The following is a 21,232-nucleotide window of genomic DNA, read 5'->3' as shown; positions in this document are numbered from 1 at the left end:
CTGTCTCAGGCTGGTACCTCTCCCTTCTGAGTACCAGAGAGCTGCATTCATAGTTTCCTGGCTTTCCTCCATGGGCCTGGCTGTGTCTTCGGGCCCACTGCCTGCTCGGTGACTCCTTGCTGCGACTGTGTGAAGGGATCAAAGCAGGCCATTGACTCTCTGGCTGTTGATGTACCAGCGGAGCGTCTGAACCCCGGCTCATGTAGCGATCTTCTGTTTGTAGTGTGTGTGTGTGTGTGCGGGTGTTTTCCTAGGTGAGGGAGCAGTGCTCGCTGTGTGTGGACAGGAGGAGGGAGCTGGCAGGCGTGCGAGTCGTGTCTGTGTGACTAGTGGTAAATGGATCTCTCCACCCGGGCTTGGGCGTGTGAATGGTACCACGTCTGTTCTGTGTGTCTGTGCATACGTGTGCCGTGGTCCTTGCCCGCTCATTACATGTAGTCGGTGATGAGCTGGGAGCACGAGATGCAATACTGTAAAACTACAGTCGTTCTCTCCTTCCCGTCATTCGCTGATTTTATTTGAGTATTAGATCCTTTCTCCTGCTGCTCTTGTGTTTTCTCTCCGTTTAGCCTGATTTATTCATTTATCCTCTCCACCCCTCCATCCCTGGCAAACTTTGCCTGCTGGGTCGTGTTCATTCATGAATTTCCTCCTTTCCTGTCCTTAACCAGGGCTCCATCGAGTTGCAGGTGGAAAGAAGCCAGGACTCTGTTCCCTTTGTTTAAAGTCACCAGGTTAGTAAATATCGGGGGGAGGAGGGTGGGCAGTGTCCCCCCCGCCCCTCTTGTTGAATGTTTAATGTTTCACCTCCACTTCCCTCTCCCCACCCCCAAACTCTCAGCTGACTGTTGCAGTGTCACTCGGTGCTAAACCCTTCACTGGTCTCGGCTACACTCTGTGGGAAGCCTGAGGGCAGGTGCCCCGGAACAGTATTTTCAGATATTAAGGCAATGTGAAGCCAGCACCTGCTACTTGTTGATGTGGGGGGAAGAGCCTGGAATGTGGGATTTTATGGGGATAGGCCTGGATTTCTGTTCCACGAAAGCCACCACGTCCCCCCTCCTGGGTGGAGGGGGCAAGTCGGTGGCGGGTCCCTGCTTGGAAAGTCGTCTTGAGTTCTCCCAGCTATAATTGCCCTCACCTGGGCTCTTGTCCCAAGGGCCGGTTCTGGTTGGCCCACCCTGTGGCCAATACTGCTGCTGATGGAGCTCTGTGTGGGGATCTTCTGGAGGAGGGCGGAGCGGATACAGAGAGAGAGAAACCTCTAGCTCCAGTTGGCGTCATGTGAAGAGGCAGAAGCCTTAGCCAAGCAGTTGTGGCAATGTGCAATGCAGGGAGCGTTTAAAACAAAAATCAGAAGAAAGCAAAATTCACCGGAGTCTGTTCATCAGCAACCCCTGCTGGGTCTGTCAAAATAATAGATTGTATTTGTAAGGCGTCTGTCGGCCTCCAACGTTCTGGGTGTTCTGCTTTGCGAAGAGACGGCTACAGCAAAAAGTTTGCATTTTTTATTTATTTATTTAAGTGAAAACTGCATTAGACTCTTGTCAATCAGGAGCAGGGGCTAGGATTTTAAATAATAATAATGTGTCTCCAAATCCATCGCGTCGTGCTGCTGTGTCTGCTGGCAAAAGACACCTCGGTCCCGCGGTGCTCCTGCGCTTTGCGCAATCTCTAACCTGCGGATCTCTGTGATCTCACCCTCTGAATGTCTGCAAAGGGGGAGGTAAGAGCTACAGTCCTCCTCACGCGGCTTCTTGCCCTTTGCCTCGTTTCTCTTCAAGGGTAGATCCAGAAATGACACACGCCAGCTAGCGTCACGCAGTCATCGTTCGTTGTATGTATCTTAACTAAAGCCTTGGCTAAAATCCTGGCCCTATTGAAGTCCCCATGGGAGTTTTGCTGTTGACTTCGGCGGGACCGGGGACTTCACCGCTTGCTTCCTCAGGGGTTTTAGCCGCTTCTGTAGCTGCACTAGTGTCAATACTGGGTCTGTCTACACGGCAGTCAGAGATGCAGCAGGTGTCGACACACCTGAGCTTGCTTGGATGTAGCGAGCTCAAATAACAGTGAACCTGATTGTGACTGGTGGGGAAGGACTGGAGGTGCAACAAGCAAAGCCAGCAAAATGCTGGGGGAGCCAGGCCTCCTTGCATGAAGATAGTGGGAGGAGAGTCCAACCCTTGGAGGGAGGTTGGAGAGGAGGCTGTGGGCTGGGGTCTTCCCCTGTCCCGAGTTCTTGGTCGGGGGCCCGGCATGTGAGCCACTGAATCTAGGCCGGGTGTCTAGGGCAGGCTTTGGTTTTGCTTCATACTTGGCTTGTGACCTTCTCAGGCAATTTCTCGCCTCAATTTCCCCATCCATAAGATGGGGTGAATGTGACCTAGCCGCTGCGCTGGGGCTAGTTGTTTGGGGGCCTGTTTGAAATGTCGCTGTGCCTAGGTTTGCCCTGGGTCTGCGTGGGAGACTGAGAGCGGGGGTCGGTTTTTGCTTTGCTGCGCCCTTGAAGAAAGAAGGGAAGGACCAGCCGCATGGGTGCAGAAGCAATACTGGCCCCTAGTCCACAGCTCTGCCCTCTGGACGGAACATCCAAGACAACGGGACAGCGGGATACTATTTACTGTTGTCTGTGCAGACGGCTTCTTGACTTGTAATGTAACCCAGTATCCTGACATGTGCGTGGGGCTAGCCGGTTAGGAGAGCAGTGAATGCCTGGTCCCAGTGTCCACGAATCACGCTCACCCTCAGTTGGGGTCTGCAGGGGTGCGGCTGCACTGCCAATCCCTCCCCTCCCCACAGCAGCGAGTCTCAGAGCCGGGTCAACTGGCTCAGGCTCGTGCTACGGGGCTAGAAGTAGCCGTGTAGAGGTTCCCGTGCAGGGTGGAGCCCGGGCTCTGAAACTCAGCAAGGGGAGCGGGAATGTCTGCGTAGCTATTTGTAGCCCCAGAACACGAGCTGGAGTCAGTTGACTCAGGCGCTGAGACTCCCTGCTGCATTTTTTTTTCTCCAGTGTAGACATATCCTAGGGCTCTGTCTACCTTGCACTCTAAGGTTTGAGCCCAAGCCTCGTTTCCATCCACACACAAATCAGGCTGACTCAGGTCAGCGAGCGCTCAGGAGAAGGGTCCTAGGACCCTGCTAGGGGGTGGGTCAAACCCACGCCCTGCTGAGACTCGGCTCCAAGCCCTGTCAATCTGCAGTGTGGACGCAGACCTGAGTCGGACGTTCTGCTCAGTGCAGCACGGACACATCAGTGTGGCTGTGAGACCCGGGTCCAGCAACTGTGAACCTGGGTTTCCAAGCTTTAGCAACATGGAGTCCCCAAGCCCGGGTCCCCTAGACCTGGGTTTATAATGCAGTGTGGACACACCTGGCATGTTACCGTAATACACCTAATAATAATAATCCAATCGATGCATTGGCTCAGCGTCTCTTCCCTTGGGCGTGACACGTCCCTGTGCTGTAACGCATCGTCCTGCCCAGAGGCTGGGCCAACCCTGCGTGCCCACCGGCTGCATTGTGGACGCGAGGAGGCTCAACAAACCCAGCCCACTTTCTCCAACCACCTGAGAAGCCAAATGAAAAAAACACCCACCAAATGCCCGGTGGAAAACAAGTCATTTTCCAACCAAGCCATGTGCTGACCAGCTCACAGCACCCTTGCTAATAAGCCCCGTCGGCCTGTACTTCAAAGAGACGGGGGGAAAGACCTGCTACGTTTTTCTAACAGCCCTGCTGCAGGGTGTGCATCTGCCTCTTTCCCAAGAGGCTCATCAGCTGCCTACCTGGCCCCAGACCACTGGCGGAGCAGACGCCTAGATCTGGCAGTCAGCAGGAGCTGGCAAGCTGAGAGTGCCCTGGGCTGGTCATGGGTGGCAAGTGCAGTGGAAAGGGAAGTCGGGTGGAAAAATTCCACTTCTTGCTCCCCTTCATCCCAGCAGCTCGTTAACAATTTCAATAATTAAACGCCACCTGATTTGTGTGGCTTGGTCTCCCACTTAGGAGGCAGCCCTCTTGGCTAAATTCGCTGTCTTTTTTTTATGGCGCTCACGTTGTTCTCGTCCAAGGCAAATCCTCCTTTTGGCTGGGATGAGTAATTGGCTAGAAATGAACGAAGGCCGTCAAGAGCTGATTGCACCTTATTACCAGCACGCTCAAATCCCAGTCCGGGAGCCGGGCGAAGGGCTCTGGCAGCTTCGCAGCAGCAAAGCTGATACCTCTGCAGCCCATGGTGCTTGCTAAGTGGCCCAGTCCTTCAGTGGAGGCTAATGTGACCAGTGGTGTATGGGACGAGGTCTTACTCTGACCCCACTTGGCTGGTTGTGCTTGTGGATAATGATGAGATCTGTGTGAACGGCTAGGATGACGTGTGGTGAAAGCATCTTAAGAGACCTTGGGTCAGTTCCCAGCTCTGCCACAGACACCCTATGTGACCTTGGGCGAGTCACTTAATTACTCTGTGCCTCAGTTTCCCCATCTGTACAGCACAGATAATAATAATCCTTCCGTCATCTGTTTGGCCTGTCTCAGTACAGCGCCCGACATAATGGAACTTCAATCTCCATCTGAGCGTGTGGGCGCTAACATAGCACAACTAGTATCAGCATCAGTCCCTCCTTTGCTGTGATGGCTACTAACCCTGGACAGTGGCTAGGCCGCTGGTATAGGGAGAATCATGGCCTATCCTGCTGACTAGCATTGTCTCCTTGTCTCCTTCCACTCCCCTGTCTATGTGTGTCCATCTCTTGTTGTATACCGACTGGAAGCTCCTTAGGAAGGGACTGTCTTTTTGTTCTGTGTTTGTGCAGCGCCGAGCGCGGGGGAGCCCTGCTCCAGGATTGGCGCTTCTAGGCACTACTGCAGGACAAATAATTGATTAATAGAGTCACAGACTGTAAGGCCAGAAGCCACAGGCACCGACTTTCTCATTTCCCCAGGGGTGCTTGACTGAGAGGCTTCTGAAACGTTTACCCCTCCTATTGCTTTCATAAGGGCCGGGGCATTAACCAGGTTTTAACTCTGGGAATGTTCCCATTAAGGACTTCAGATTCCCAGTGCAGTTTCTTTAATTCCCTGCTCTCTGCATGGCTGTGTACCCTTAAACCGCTGCCTCATTGGGACACTGACCGGAGAGGGTCAGGGCCAGCCAGCCCCTTGGGCAGCTCCATCCTTGGGCACCTTTGCCCGGTCTGCAGAACATGCAAGAGCCGGGGAGAGTTATGAGATTGTTTGGACGGCCTTCGGAGACGGCTGAGGATCGGCACCGGAAGGGTTAAAGTCGCCCGCTGGAAGCCAGCGATTAAAGGCTAGGAAAGCAGGCCTTGTGGTGATTGACTCCAGGAGCCCAGTCTGTTTAGCCTAACAAAGGCAGGTTATGGGGTGAGGCGCCTTCATGGGGAACAAATAGGGACAGTGGCCTCCTCAGTCTCACAGGCAAAGGTCTGACACGATCCGATGGCTGGAAGTTGAAGCGAGACATATTCAGACTGGACACAAGAGGCGCTGGATATTGGAACGACTTCCTCCAGTGGGGCGGGGTGGGTGCTCCATCACTGGCCATTTGGAAATGAAGAGGGGCTGGTTTTCGAAGGGAGATGCTCTGGTTCGAACCGGAATGAATTCAGGGAAGTCCTCTGGTCTGTGTGACGCAGGAGGTCAGTCAGTGATCACAGCGGCCCCTTCAGGCCAGCTGGCCTTAGGAGCCGGGTTCTGGTCCCTAACTTGCTGTTTGACCCAGTGTAGCCAGCTGCCGGGTGGGTCTCAGCTTCCCAGTGGGCGGTGGGAAGCTTTGCTGAGTCCCATTGGCAAAGTGTTTGGAGGCCCCGGGGTGGCTGGGGCTGGAGCTGTGCCGAGTAATGATGCTGAGGCCGTGGGACAGGAGATTCCCCTCTTCCCCAAGCGCTGGGAGCATGTGTGGGGCCCGTCCTCCGGCCTGAACTGCTCAGGGATGCTGGCCCAGCCCTCTCCTTTCCCTGCACGCACGGAAATGGGACATTAATGCAGCTGATCCCATCTAATCGCCCTCCCCTGGCGAGCGACCCAGGGAGGAATAATTCACAGCGTCAACAGCTTCTTAATAACTCTGTGCTTCAAGTCAATTTCCAGAGCGCTCGTTTGCCTTTTAATTAAAATTACCATTTTCCCAACAAAGAAAAAAAATCAACAAACCAACAACAAGCCGGCCTAGCCTCCCTCCTCCTCTCCTTCCTGATGTGGTCTAACTGCAGCATCCTGCTGGGACCACCTCCTGTCGTCTGTCGCATCACGGGCAGCCAGGCAGGCCTCGCCTCTCGGCTCCTGTCTGTGTTACTAAAAGAAATGCAGTGACTATAGGTGCATTGGGCCAGATCCCCGGCTGGTGTAAATCAGCAGCGTGATGGTTATTCACACCCAGCTCCAGGACGGTACATACAGCCGTGGCTGAGCAGTGATGGCCAGCATCAATTTAAACTAGGCCGGCCCAATGGTTGCAGCAGTAGCCTAGGGCTCGGGTGGACCTGGCTTCACTTTTCTGGCTTGCCCCAGATGTCTTGTGTGACCTTGGGCAAGTCACTTAGCCTCGCTGTGCATTACTTCCCTATCTGCGGAATGGGGATAACAGCGTTCAGCATTAGGCAGGGGGGTGGCCTAGAAACCGTTCGGGATAATAGGGGTTTCAGGATCCTGCTTCTCGCAGCCCTCTGTGGCCCATGTGTAATGCAGTCAAATAGAGCCGTGTCTTTTAAAGGAAGAATTGGAGCTAAATTCTGCTCTGCTGCTTGTGTGAGTGAGGTGCCCCTCAGACTCCACCCGAGGCGGCTGTGTGCTTATCTGAGGGCAGAACTGTGTGACTGGGGGAGAATGAATTTCCGGTGGTAAATTGCAATAGAAAGCCAAGCTGGTCAGAGGGAGGGCGCCGCAGGATACAGGACAGCCCACCCCAAGTACTGCAGAAATCTTGACTGGAGCCTCACCGCTGCAATGTAGAGTTGGTTCTGCTTAGTAACACCCTTGTTTCTGCTTCCCAGTTTCAGAGGGCGAAGACTATCAGCCCTAGAAATCTAGCTCCCTCTCTCCTGCTGATGCCCCTGAATTCATCTCCCTCAGTAAACTCAGTTGTTATTTTTAATTGGCTTCTCTAGACTCTTGGCTGTGACTCTAAGCATAACACAAACCCCACGCCGCCACGGATCGTCCCCTGGGGAGTTCAAGGAGTGTGTCCCAGGCATGGGGCTGCCTCTTTTAGGTGGAGGAAGAGGATGAGAGCTTGTGGTGAGCCGGGATGGGTGAGGTTAGCCCTGGGACTGGCCGAGTAGAAGTTAGCAAGTGAATGAAGTGGCTGAACTGGGGTCAGCAGAGGTGTGGCCACACGACCGACAGCCAGAGGACTGTGCGTTGACGCTGGACCATCGGCAGATTAGAAGAGTGCTGAGCTCACTCTTTCCAGCTGGCTGTGCCATGGCTGTCACCTTTCCGGCAACCTTGGGGAGGGTCTCCTTCCTTATCAGCGCCTCTCCAAACCAGAGAGGAGGGAGAGACAGTGTTGCTGAATCACATCCAGAATCTGGGGCTGGGGCGGGTTCCAGATTCCTATGGCCGGACATGAGGGGAAAAGCCAAGACAGCCGGTTCCGAAGCTTGGTGTGACCAGAACCCAGGTGTGCAGGTGGGGGCTCGATGAGGGATTAGAACATAGAACCGCGAGCGGCTGTAAGACGCTCCCCTCCTGACCTGCTTGTGTTTCACACCTGCTTTGCACTGGTGTCCGTGGTGACACGAGGTGCAGGATGATGGAGACTCAGGCCCGCCGTGTTGTAGGTTAGATTCCCAGGGCTGCCGGGGGGGCAAGTGGGGCAATTTGCCCCAGGCCCTGCAGGGGCCCCCATGAGAATATAGTATTGCAACTTTTTTTTAATGGAAGGGGCCCTGAAATTGCTTTGCCCCAGGCCCCCTGAATCCTCTGGGTGGCCCTGTAGATTTCCAAGAGCTTTTCCCACTTCACGTACAGTGTATCTTTCACCACGGCCATGCTTTTGGCATGGGTGTAGTTTGGGGGGGAGCCAGAAGGGGGATGGGAGGTATTACCCCCAGCTGCAAGCCTCGGGCAGGTGTGGAGTTTGCGCTCTGATGTGCAGCTCCATTGGCTTGACTGGCGGCGACCCCCCCAAATATAGAAGTCAAACTATACCTATGGATTTTGGGCACGCTGCCGACTCCCAGACCCCTGGTCTGTAGCACTAGAGCTAACTGTAGGCTGGATTGGAAGGATCTCTCCCCCTCTCCCCAACTCCCCTAGCCTGCTTAGCGGCCCCACTTCCACAGATGCTGTTTGCGCTTTCAGCTGGACAGCTCGGCCGTTCACCGGCTGACGCCTGGCGACCTGTGCTCTGTGCTCCTCATCCTGCTGACACGTTGTCTAGGCAGCTTCAGGCCACGTCCAGGATCTGTTTCCTCTAATGAGAGCTATGTAGGGCACTTGCCACTACGGTGGAGGGGAGTCAGAGCGAACCAGCCGGGTGGGGGTGGCATTCCAGGAAGGCCAAGCAGCTTCTTGGCTGGGGCAGCAGGCCCAGCGTTTGCACAGCCTGGGCAGAGATTGAAACGGGCGGTGCTTTTCCTCTCCCCCCTCCCTGCCAGGGAAGGAGCACAGCACAGGTCCCACCTGTGTCTTCTAAGTGGCAAAGCAGCTGAGCATTCCCGCACCCAAATGCATCCCGAGGCTGTGACAGTGCTCGTCCGCTCGAGGTCGTTCCGCTCGCTGGGTTGCAGATATCACATAGGGCATCTGACATGCCGGTCGGTCCGTGGGCATCGCGGGCGCTGAGAGGTGATGCACGGAGAGTCCTGGGTGCTGGGATGTTGTTTATTAAGAGGGAGACCAGACTTACAGGGGGAAGGAAAGGATGCTCTCTCTGGAGGAATTTGAGTTTTCATTTGAGCTTAGAAAGCAGCCGTGCTTCCTTCAGTTCTAGATTGTGCTGGTTTCCCCCTGGATGTGCCGGTATCTGAGTCTCCTTGCTAGGAATTTGCTGGTCCCCAGGGCCCCCCAGCCTTGGATTATCTGAGCTGCTCACGCCCCGTAGGAGGTAGGGAAGTATCGTTCCTCTCACTTTACTGATGGAGAACTAAGGCGCAACGAGGGACTTGCACCGTGCCACATGGGAAGTCCATGGCAGAGCTGGGAAATGGAACCCCAGGCTTGGGCTTTAACCACAAGGCCACGCTTCTTCCCACTGTCACTAAAACTCTCACCACATCCGGCCGGGGCTCTCCCTGCAGCAGAGCGTTGTGCACAGCCTGCGTACAGAGGCAGCGTCTAAAATCTGGCAGAGCCAGAGGTTCACACTTTCAGCCTCAGCATCGGCTGTTTGCAGGTCCCAATCAAGCCTGCCAGCCTGGGGGTCACACCCATTTTGCACAAGCGGGTGCCCAGCTGCCTGATCCGGTGCGTTTGCACGGGCTGGTGCAGTCGAGCATGTGTGGACAAGGAGGGGGAAGGGGAAATGCATCCCTAAATGGGTGTTACTCAGAGTGCTGGCGGGCGGGTGGGGTGGGGGGCCTGCATCTCCTTTTGTCTTCGGCAGGGAGCTGAGACCAGCACCCTGGGTTACACCGGAGCCCGGGATCAGAGCAGCAGAGTGAGCACTTGCAAACCATAGAAGGGCTGTGGAAAGGGTGAGGGAGGGGTAGGATCAGAGAGGAGCCCCCTCCCGCCCCCGTTCCATATTCAGAAGTGTCTGCAATTCTACACTGACAGGTGCAGGGCTGATGAGCTTCAAATCTGTCAGTGCTGTTGATGTATCTATAATTACTGTCTGATGCGCCGGAATTAGACTGAGCGCTGAGTAGCTTGATGCAGACACTGGTGCCCTTGACTGCCAGGGTCAGGTTTAGCCGCAGGGAGACTGTGCATGGAATTGAACCCCCAGGGTGCTGACCCCCCCCACACACACACACATTAGGGGAAGGGCGCCTGGTGGTTAGCGCATAGAGTCACCCCCATGGGTGCAATAGAGAGAAACCCCAGGGTATGGCTGGGGGCTCACAGGTGGCAAACGGGATGTTATATTGAACTCGGCCCCTTGCCAGGTGATGTGCAATAGATGCACTGGACGGTCGCTAGGCTTTGTCGGAAGTGGCAGCCCGGTCTCTGCCTCTCCCTCACTCTCGGGCTTCTGGGTGGCTCATCCCTGGTCTTAGTGGACAGCTGGTGGGTCTAGGAGACCAGCCTCTCCTGGGGAAATCCTTGCTCCCCGGAGGCGTGGCTTGTCTTTCCCCCCTGTCCTCGGACCTGGGGATCCCAGCACTCCGCGAGGAAGCTACAGTTAATAACAATGCTGATGACAGGTCGGAAGTTTTACCAGCATCTCAGGAATTAAGCTCGGTCATTCTGATTTTGCACATGGAGGGAAAACGGACACGAGGGAGAGGATTTGAGAAGCACTCGGCATTGGCTACCTCTTCCCGCTGACCCGGGCCTCGGGGGGGAGTAGCGCGAGCCCAGGGTTGGAAATCCTGCCGGAGAGGGGAAGTGCCCAAGATCTCACAACGAGGCAGCTGGGACTAGAACCCAGGAGTCCTGAGTCCCTGCACTACCCACCACGCGCGCAGCATGGTGTAGATCAGTGTAGCTCCAGGCACTCCTGATTTCCACCCGCTGAAAATTTGGCCTTTGGCTCCCACACTCCCCTTACTGAGGAGCCGTATGAAAAAAAGCTCCCTTTGGCCAGTGGCTTCAGATCTGTGCATGTTTGGTTTGTTTCAGGTCACCGGTCAATCTGCACAGGGGGCATTTATCAGCCACCCATGGTTCTAGCCCAGCCGTCTCGTAGCCCCCGCCATATCCTCTGTACACACAAGCCTCCTCTCACCAGCCATTCCTGACTTAAGTGAGGGCTGCCCCACCCTGTGATTAGGAATTGAAGCCCTTATCGTGGGCCAGGGCCTGTAATTCACATCACAAAACCCAATACATGGGAACAATTCGCCATCATTAGCAGGAAGAGAGAGTCCGGAACCTCAATTAAGCTATTTGTAAATTGTTAATTTAAGCATCTCGCTCAGATGCCTTAAATTGCTCCCTCCCGTGGCTTAGGAATGGGTAAAGAGCACAGAAATATAAATGGAGCAGTGGGGAAATGGCATTTAGTTACCGTTTTCGGCAGCGGTAATAATACTGTAGCTAACAGAGCTTTGATTTAAAGCAGAGTAAGCCAGAAAGATCAGTGCAGGAGCAGAGCCTGGCGAGAACTGGGACGCCTGGAGGATGGGGACAGCTCAGGATCCTTCAGCAGACTCCGAGGCCAGGCTCCCCTGACTGCTCCAGAGGTGCTGAGTGCTCCCAGCTCCAGCTGATGGAGCTGTGAGGTGCTCAGCACCCCTAAGTGACTCCGAGAGCATGAAACCCCCAAGGTCAGAGAGTTCCCTGCCGGTTAAGGAGCTAAACGGTCCCCGCATTGACCCAGGCATTCTTTGTCAATAAACCCAGGGTAAAGATTATCCCAGCCCCCCGTTGCGCTAGGCGCTGTACAGACGTAGTGAGAGACAGTCCTTGCCCCAAAGGCTGGCAGGAGAAAACAGAGACACAGAGAAGTCAGATGCCTGCCTCCAGGCCACGCACCAGAGCCCAGGGTCTGGTGGCCTAGCCAACAGGCCATGCTTCCTTTTGTATTGAGTGTATCGATGCTTCTGTATTGTATTAATAGAGGCTTCCCCCCTTACTAGAGACACCCCTGATCAGGAGGGTCCCTGCCATCGGACCCCACAGACCCAGCCCACTTTTCATTTCCAAGAGCTGGTGATTTGTGTCGGTTTATGTAACAGAGGCCAAAACACTGAAGTCTTGCCTAGCTGCCTGGTGGAAATCATGGTCATTTATAACTGGGGAAACAACTCCACGGGGTGCGCTTGCTTCCCAGAGCGGCTGGGAGGTCACCTCGCCCGGTGGCTAAGTGCCTCTTTTGTCTGTGTCCCGGGAAGTGACTGTAATAAACTGTCTTTCTTTTACCTCCGGAGCTATTGTGTTCCAACCAGTGCACCTGTTCCGCTTCACCCCCTCCTCCCTCCCGTCTGTTCTATGATGCTCTGACTCTTAATGATTGCGAGCCAGATCCTCAGCTGGTGTGAATCGGCGCAGCCCCGCTGACGGCAATGGAGAGGCACTGATTTATTCCAGTGGAGGATCTGTCCCTGTATGTTCAAAGTGCTACACGCAGGGGGGCTTTAGCAGCAGGGCTCCCTGTTAAATCTGTCGGGGAGCTTCTGTCTAAAAACTCCTCCGCAGCTCTTTGAAAATCTACCCGGTAGGGCGCCTTGGCTGAAGAGGAGGGGAGAGTGTGCGGAACCTGTTCTGCCTGGTTTGGCACCCTGAACGCCAGCCCTGCACGCACTTGCTGAGTGTCTGCTGGTAGCGGGAAGATGCTTTCAATCCTAGCTCCCAATCTGGTTGCAGTCAGGCTGGTGGAGTGAAGGGTTGGGGAGATGTCTCATCCCCGCCCTCCCCATAAAGCAAAGCCACGCCTGGAAAGGATATATTTTTCCCTTCCAAGTCCTTTAAGAACATAGCTTGAGTGCAGACGGCTGAGTCTCTCCCCCGGGCTTCTTGCCACCAGCTTGCAGAGGACTAGCACTGCCATCGCTCCAGTATTTCAGTCCAGGGGTGGGCGGGTCAGCTTGTTAGACACCGGTCTCGTTTCCTCTGGCGGCTCTCCCTGCTTTACACACATCTCATCCTGAAAGGTGAGTCCAGCCTGCCGTCAGCCTGCCCAGATACGGCCTTGCTGTCGTCCTGGTATCCTTCGCGATCCCCTCCGTTGCTGCAGCGATCATGGCTCCAGCCACGTGCCTGTCATTCCTTCGATATGGCCGGCATCCCTTGTTTGATTTCTGCAGGCACAGAGGTGATCAGTTGATTTACGACTTAGAAAAACCTTTTAACAGTTCCCTCTCTAGATTGGGTCTATTTATTTTGCATCATCAGGTTCCTTGGTGCTGTACGAACACCGAGGAACGCATGGTCTTTGTCCCTAGGATATTGCAGTCTGAATTAGATAGATGATCCACTTGAAACACATTAACACACCAGATGACTGGCGAAAATCCAGTCTCAAAGCAGTGTTAAGAGATTCGATATAGGCTAATTATATCATTCACAGATTAGCATTTAAACCCTATGCTGCCTGTAGGATCTGCAGCCCATAATTAATTCTACACCACTTCCAAGATGATTGGGCAGAGGTGCACTTCTCAGCATGCATGGTCTTGATCATGGACTTTCTTCCAGTAGTATCTAGAATGTTTGTGTGTTCTGAGTTTGGTACACACTTCCTGCTTCCTGATCACTGGATGATTCCCTGTTCTCTTCACTCCCTCTGGGGCACCTGGCACTGGCCAGTCGGCAGACAGGACACTGGGCTAGATGGACCTTTGGTCTGACCCGGTGTGTTCCCCTCCACCCCAGATCGATACCCACTGGTCCTCACCTTCTCCCGATAAAGCGCTTCCCTCTCTCAGTCTGAGCTCTGGCAGGTCTCTTTCTCGCCATTGCTCAGCTGCCCACACCAAGCCCCCTTTCTCTTGTGGACAAGGACAAATGCACCCTCTCTCCCTGCCGCGCCGATAAGGCTCTGCCTTACTATGCGGGGTGCGTTTGAAACGCGGCCTGTCACATTCATTATCATATTCCCCTCGTCCTGCTGTCACTACACATGAGTGCAGCCTTCAAGCCAGTGAGTTTTCAGGTTATCAGCTCCTGGGTTTAAACAAGGTGTTGTTGTTATTTATCTAGCGGCTCCTGACATGGAATGGAATCTGTTTTTCGCCTCGCCGTCTGTCTTGTGAGGTGACAAAACTCAGCGCCGGGCAGGTGCGTTTTGACTCCCATTGTCTAGGACCTGGGCAGGAGCGGCGATGAGGCCACAGAGGGTGCACAGCACGAAGACCAGGAGCCCTGGAGCACAGATGTGTTGGGGACCCTCTTGATTTGACCCTGGCGCTGCCATTTTCACATTGTCATTGCCTAGGGTGCTGTCTACACTACGAGGGAGGGCAGTGAGTGCCCTGCTCCTGTACATCGAGCTAGTGAGTATAAACAGCAGTGTAGCCATGGGAGCCGGGTCCGGCTTCAGGCCGGTTTGTACTCCTCTCACTGAGCTAGCAGGAGGACGGGAACACGAGGTAGGGAATCACCCATCTAGTTCCTAGTGTGGACGACGTAGCCTGAGAAACACGCAGGGGATATGGCCAGTGCCTTAGAGGTTCCCGTCGAGATCCGAACCCCACAGTAGTTTATCCAGCAGGAAGCGTCTCTTACAGCCTCAGTAGGCCAGGCAGCCAAAGGGCAGGGAGAAAGGAAGGATTAATAGCCCCATTTCACAGATGTGCACAGAGAGATTAAGTAACTTGGCCAAGGTCGCGCTGGGAGTCACGGGAATTGAGCCCAGATCCCCTGGGTCCCAGTTCAGTGCCTTAACTACAAGACTCCAGCAGAGACCTTTCCTCTCCTGGTGACGGAGCAAGAAGAGGGAATCCCAGTGATGAGTGAACCCAGAATGCTCCTGGGTTATTCTCCCAGGCAGCAGTTCCTCCTGGATGCAGTTAAGAAGCCCTGGGGGTGCATGCAGGGGAAGAAGCCCAGGACGGAATGAAGAATGCCTCTCCTCCCCCACCCCCCCCCACAAAAGAGGGTGTTTCCTTCACGGTGAGTTCCACCAGCCAAGTGGTACAGCTTGGGAGTGTGTGAACAGGTGTGTGTGTGGGGGGGAATCAGAGTCCGAACCCCACTGATGTCAGTGGCATAACTTCTACAGATTGTGAGCCACCTATTATTCATTATTATTTGTATTGTCACTCCTGGGAGCTGCAGTGCTGAACCAGAACCCCATTGCACTAGGTGCTGTACAAATACAGAACAGAAAGACAGTCCCCTCCCCACCCCAAAGCGTTTACCATCTAAGTGGTGTGTAGCCGTGTTGGTCCCAGGATAGGAGAGAGACAAGGTGGGGGAGGTCCTACCTTTTATTGGTGAGAGAGTCAAGCGTTCGAACCGCACCGAGCTCTCCTTCGGGTCTGGGAAAGGTACCCAGAGTGTCACAGCTAAACACAGGATGGAAGCGACTGTTAAGCATAGGGAGTTAACACCCTCCGCAAGAGAGAACCTTTCCCAGACCTGAAGGGCTCTGTGGCTCTCAAAAGCTTGTCTCTTTCACCAACAGAAGTTGGCCCAATAAAAGAGATGACCTCACCCACCTTGTCTCTCTAGAACAGGGGTCGGCAGCCTTTCAGAAGGGCTGTGCCGAGTCTTCATTTAGTCACTCTAATGTAAGGTTTCGGGTGCCAGTAAGACATTTTAACGTTTTTAGAAGGTCTCTTTCTATAAGTCTATAATATAGAACTAAACTATTGTGGAACGTAAAGTAAATAAGGCGTTTAAAATATTTAAGAAGCTTCATTTAAAATTAAATTAAAATGCAGAACCCCCCGGACCGGCGGCCAGGACCCAGGCAGTGTGAGTGCCACTGAAAATCAGCTCACGTGCCGCCTTCGGCACCCGTGCCATAGGTTAGGTACCCCGCTCTACAATCTAAGTGTAAGTCAAGAGACAAGACCGTCTAATGGGGGAGTACAAGGTAAGAGTGGGACAATATTGGTCAGCATGATAGACGGTGGTCATAGAAGGCTTGATCTTGTACCATTGAAGTCAATGGGAATGTTGCATTGGCTTCAGCAGGAGGCAGATCAGGCCCTCAGGGCAGGTTTCTGCAGCTCAGGGCCGGGATGCAGCTCCAAGCGCAGCCTGAATTGTGTTGCTAAGGAGAGGACTCCCCCAGGTTACATCCCCCGGCTGGTTTTGGATTCCCTGCTGTCTGTTTGAGAAGCAAACTCCACCTCCCGAGAGGGCGTGCGACCCAGGCTCTGGGAGCTGCCTGGCCACTCGCTTAGTCCTGAGGGCAGATACAAGCCTCACCGGGCATCTTTAGCTGCTGGATCCTTTCTTTCTATGGGATGTTTTGGGGGCAGCGGGGGAGGGTGAGCGTATTGGCTCTCAATCTGCCTGGGGAGGGGAGCTGGAGCATATGCTCTGGATCGTTCCATGAGCTCAGCCCCACCCACCACCCGTATCCAGTTGGCAGGTCCCAGCTCCAATTGATGACTGTCAATTCAGCTACAACAGCAGGCCCTGCCAGCTCTCCCTGCCAATGCTAACCTTGGCAGATGTTCCCTTCATCCTACTCGTTTGGAGCCTTGATTTCTCTCTCCTACAGATCCCTTTCCTCTGCCAAAGACACCGAGCCGCCTCTAGAGCGGGCATTGCGTCTCCACGGCACTGCCGAGCTTTAAGGACTCTTCATGATTCAAAAGTGCACGGTCAGCCTTCAGCCATCTCGGTAGCATGTGAAATGACATAGACCCCTGGCTATGGATGGAGAGCCACTCGGCCATACAGCATTGAAAGGGGCTTCATGGCTTTATTGGGCTTAGTCTCACTTCCTGACTGTTTCCAAGAGGAGCTAATCCTGCTGGTTCCAGAATATTGTAGACATCTGAGAAGCAAAAGGCCTTATTGTCCGTAGATCCATCAGTCCGTCTTGCAACTGAGGCAGGATTGTTCCAGTTCAGGTGTTTGGCCAGTCATCTTCCATGCGTCCCAAGTGATGGGTCATCTTCCACTGACCCTACGCTGTTCCCTGATTGGATTGATCTTGCCATTAGCAAATTGATCAGCCTGGGTCCCCCGGGTTCTAAGGATTTACCCCCTCTGTCCCACTGCTGCCCCCCGGCCGTTTTACACCCTTGAGGCATCATGTCTGCCTTCCTCGTGGCTGTTGAATCAAGACATACTGGTAACCACTGGGTCCTCAGTGGGAAATCCGAGCCCCACTGAAATCAGCGGGGCCAGAATTTCACCCATTTGAGTCTTGCCTCCATAATTCAGTCCCCTCAGCCCCATCAATACGTGTTTTGCTTTAGTGAATTCACTCCCGTCAACCTGCCTTGAGGATGCTCAGAACTGAACGCCCTGATACCGAGTTCCACCTCTTGAGCAGCACAGCCCCGGGGGGAGGAGGCACCGGAGGTTTGGTGCCTTGGGAACGGCTCCAGCTTAGGTTTCCTGCATCATTTCCCTACAAAGCTAGCACCAGAGCAGGCAAAGCACAGGGTAGTCCAGACACTCCACCCCCGGCACAACCCAACCCCGCTGGTTGCAGGGGAAGAGATGGTATACAGCTGTTGTGCCAGCAGTGGGAAAATTCCTAGATGGGGGTCTTGGCAACAGGTATACAGGGACTGCACCCCAGCCCAGAACTGGGGCTGAAATCTGTATTCTAGGCACATCCCTTTCCTAATAGATGCTCTTAGCACAGGCAGACCTCTTACCTCACCTGGAGTCCCCTCTTTTGGCCAGCCAGGCTCGAGGGAAGGCTAGTTCTCAACCGGGAATCTCTTTGTTCTCTTTCAAGACAAGCCGGAGCAATCACAGTCCCTTTGGGTCTGCGGGGGAATGTCCTGCCTCTGCAGTCTGGAGGCAGAACTCGCATGAAGATGTTGCTGTGCGTGGTCCGGTAATTGATATTAATGGGGTTTTCGAGCTTCACCCAAGCCTGAGCACCAGGAGGGGAATTTAAAGCACAGCGAAGAGACAGCGCCTTTCCCAGTGAGATACCACCTGTCTCATTTCCTGCTCCTGGCTGTCCTGGGGAGCTCAGCTCTCATCTTGCCATTCCCAGGGGACGCTGATAAAGGAAAAAGCCTTTCTCAGGCCAGTTGGTGGCTCAGCTGCATGGGTGTGAGACGTGAAAGGCCACTTGTTGGTGTCGTGTGGTCACCAGGGCACTGATGCTTTGAGCACCAGGCCCTGCTCCAGGGAAATGGATTCCAGCCCACCCCTTTCCCTTCCACCAGGGATGCTGAGAATCAGCTCCCCGGAGCGTTCTGCATTCGATACATGAGCCCAGAACCTCCTTGGGCTCGTTTCCCGAGAGTAAGGGGGTTGACTCCAGCACTCTCGGCTAATTCTTTTCTGCCTCCCTAAACTTCCTCGGCAGTTTCAGTGGGATCTGGGGGTTATTCTCCGCTGCTGGAGCTATTAACCGACCGTTGCTGTGCACTGCTGAATGGCAGTTGTGTTCTACCCCAGAGGTAGCTGCACTTCATTGTGGGGGAAGAGGGTCCCTGACTCTAGTTTCGGTAACATGCAGGGTGTTCTTGGTGCCTCATACACACCAACATACATCAGCCTATCTGCTGTGTATCCTGAGTGGCGCGAAGCACCTGCAAATCTGGGCAGAGCCCAGTGGTAGGCGCTGTGTGATCACAAACAAAGGCACGTCTCTTGCCTTGAAGAGTGTACAAGGACAGGACAAGAGATGCCGAAGAAATATAAGGAGGTGGCCTTTATATTGCAGTGGTACCCAGAGGCCCAACTCCGACTGCAGCCTCTTTGCGCGAGGGGCTGTGCGGACACGTGGTGAGAACCAGCCCTTGTGCTGAAGGGCTCACAGTTGAAACAGACAAAGGGAAAGGAAACAGAGCGAGACGAAGTGACTTTCCCAAGGTCAGGCAGCAAGCCGGGGTCCTGAGTTCCCCCCAGGCGGGAGCCCCGTCCTCTAGCCTACACTGCCAGGAAAGGTAGCGTTACTCCTACCTGCCAACACTGCGAGAGGTGGCCCAAGCCGGAGAGTTGAGCAGAGGGGGGTGGACTTGTTTCTGCAGCATCCAAAGGAAGCCGCAGACCAGCTGATCCTGACCAGCTAACACCATCCAGTTACCAATAATGGCTCCCCTTTCCCCACGAGCAAAGCAAAAGGTACTGCACACCGTTCTCCCTTGCGCCCCAGATATGCAGGGCATTTAGATTCCACTGCCGTCTGGAACAAGCCCTTTGGACTGCGGCTGAGAGCAAAGCCGTGTCTGGTAATGCAAGTGCAAATGCAGAGAGGAAACTCTGATGGGTCTGCTGCTTTTTACCGGCCTCTCCCAGGAGGCCACCTTGTTTGCACATGGCTTATCTCCCAGGCTGACCATGTCCCTGCTAGGGCAGAACGTCACCGAAAAACAGGCTTGTTGTGTGCACGGAAGACGGTCTGTTTCTCGCCTCTTTCCACCCCACTGACTGCCTCATCTCGGATGTTCTTTAATGGCCCCTGGGCATGCTTGGTTGCCAGGTTCATGCAGCGGGTCTTGCTTCAGCTCGATCCCAAGCATCTAGCATCTTGGCAGGATGTTTTCTCCTTACCTCGCTGCCAGCTCCATAGCAGGTTTGCAGGAAGCGGTGGCTTTGCCATCCCTCTGGGAGCTGGAAAGATGTGCCCCCTCACAGCAGCCCCTCCCCCTCGCTGCCCCCCACCCGTCGGCATAGCCATGCTAGCGAGGTGGGCAGAGCCGGGGTGGGTGCCAAGGCAGAGAGACTGGGCGGTTGTGTGGTTACGGTGCGGCATGTGGGCTCAGGAGATCTGCGTTCATTTCCTGATTCTGCCACCAATGCCCTGTATGTCCTTGGGCAGGTCCCACTAGATCTCTGGGGGCCTGTTCCCCGTCTGATGGGAAGGCGAGTTAAGCTAAACTGGAACAGGACACCCAGACTAAGCGTGTCCGCACATGGAGTTAAGCAGGGTTAGTGCCAGCAGCCTGATCACGGTTGACATCTGTAAGCATGACTAGAATACAAGCGATACCATAGCTGTGTTCCTTGTCTAGATGGCTACCCAGCCAACAAGCGCCTGCAATGGGTCGCTTGCGGGGAGTTCCCATTGTGTTCTAGGGTAGCTTTGTCAGCTGTTCTCAGGGATCTCTAAGGCAAGAAGTTGGAAGTTCTCAGGGCAGTTTGTCACCCACTCTGGCTGGCAGCGACCCTGGAGAGGGCATGGACTGACTGAGCCATGGAGGCTGAAATGACTCCTCACCACCTAAAGGTGCTCAGGACGGAGGCATGTTGGCAGGCGGAAGCCAGCCCTGCTGCTGCCTGTGTTGTACCTGCTCTGTGGGTAACTACAGGGTAACATCAGAGCTGCCAGTCAGGCTGAAAGCTTAGTTCAGTGGTTAGGGGGCCAGGGTGGATCTGGGAGACCTGCATTCAGTTCCCAGCACTGCTGCAGACTTCACGTGATGGGAGTTGCCTTACCAAGTGGGGGGTCAGTTCTAACGAGACAATTCAATTAAAGTGGAAGTGAGCTATTATCAACAGGAGGGAAATCACTTTTGTAGTGGTAATCAGGGTGGCCCATTTCAAACAGTTGACAAGAAGGTGTGAGTAACAGTAGGGGGAAATTAGTTTTTATAGTGACCCATCCACTCTCAGTCTTTATTCAGGCCTAATTTGATGGTGTCCAGTTTGCAAATTAATTCCAGTTCTGCAGTTTCTCGTTGGAGTCTGGTTTTGAAGTTGTTTTGCTGAAGAATTGCCGCTTCGAGGTCTGTTACTGAGTGACCAGAGAGGATGAAGTGTTCTCCGACTGGTTTTTGAATGTTATAATTCTTGATGTCTGATTTGTGTCCATGTATTCTTTTGTGTAGAGACTGTCTGGTTTGGCCAATGCACATGGCAGAGGGGCATTGCTGGCACATGGTGGCGTAGATCCTTTACGGTAGCACCTAGGAACCCTAGCTGCGGTGTGGAGTCTCAGGAACGGAGCCTCAGCTCTGCAGTGTGATGCCCTGACGGCTCCCCGCTCGTTAGTCTAGTGGGCTGGAAGGTGGGCTGCTTCATCTGTAAGCTCGTCAGGGCAGGGACTGTCTCTTCCTATGCGTTCGTGCTGAGGCCCTGATCTCTACCAGGCCCTCTGGGCACTTCCGAAATACAGCCCATAATAGTCACTGTACAAATGCATTGCAAGAGTCAGGCCTGGCCCTTAAGAGACGAGAGAGACCAAGGGGGGAGGGAAAACGACTTGCTCAGTACACGTAATAAGGCCAGCTGGGAAGGGAACCCAACGGCCTGGATTCCCAGCCCAGCACCCCCGCCACATGATCGCGCTGCCGCGCCAAGGAGAAGGGGAAACTGCCCGTGTCCCATGGAGTCCTCGGCTAAGCCAGAACCTGCACTGAAATGGGGGTCAGCGGATATTAGAACAGCTGCCATTGTCTGTGCCAACAATGCCTCATCCCCGGGCTGGTTTGAGTCCCCTGGCAGTGAAACCACGATTGCAGTTCAAAGCCTTCGAGCTGTTCAGTTCTACCCCTGGCACCGTTCATCTCTAGAAGGCGGGATTCCCCCTTCCTTTTCCCTTCCCCCCTCGCTCAGCACGAGTCCCCGCTGC

General features: G+C 54.3%; 1 protein-coding gene across 11 annotated transcripts in view; it reads left to right on the top strand.

Moving 5' to 3' along the window:
* SRCIN1 (SRC kinase signaling inhibitor 1) overlaps positions 1–21,232 on the top strand; it is a 168,849-nt gene that overhangs the window by 22,961 nt on the left and 124,656 nt on the right. For 2 of the 11 annotated variants that reach the window (XM_039516603.1, XM_039516612.1), the window contains one exon: positions 672–734. The exons of the other annotated variants lie outside the window; for them this stretch is intronic. The gene's annotated coding sequence lies outside the window, so the exon portion shown is untranslated. Of the gene's footprint in view, positions 1–671; positions 735–21,232 lie in introns of those variants that run through there. 11 annotated transcript variants of the gene reach the window in all.

Source organism: Mauremys reevesii, linkage group 27, assembly GCF_016161935.1.
Source record: "Mauremys reevesii isolate NIE-2019 linkage group 27, ASM1616193v1, whole genome shotgun sequence".
Lineage (NCBI taxonomy): Eukaryota > Metazoa > Chordata > Testudines > Geoemydidae > Mauremys > Mauremys reevesii.
This window is presented reverse-complemented; position numbering and strand designations above follow the sequence as displayed.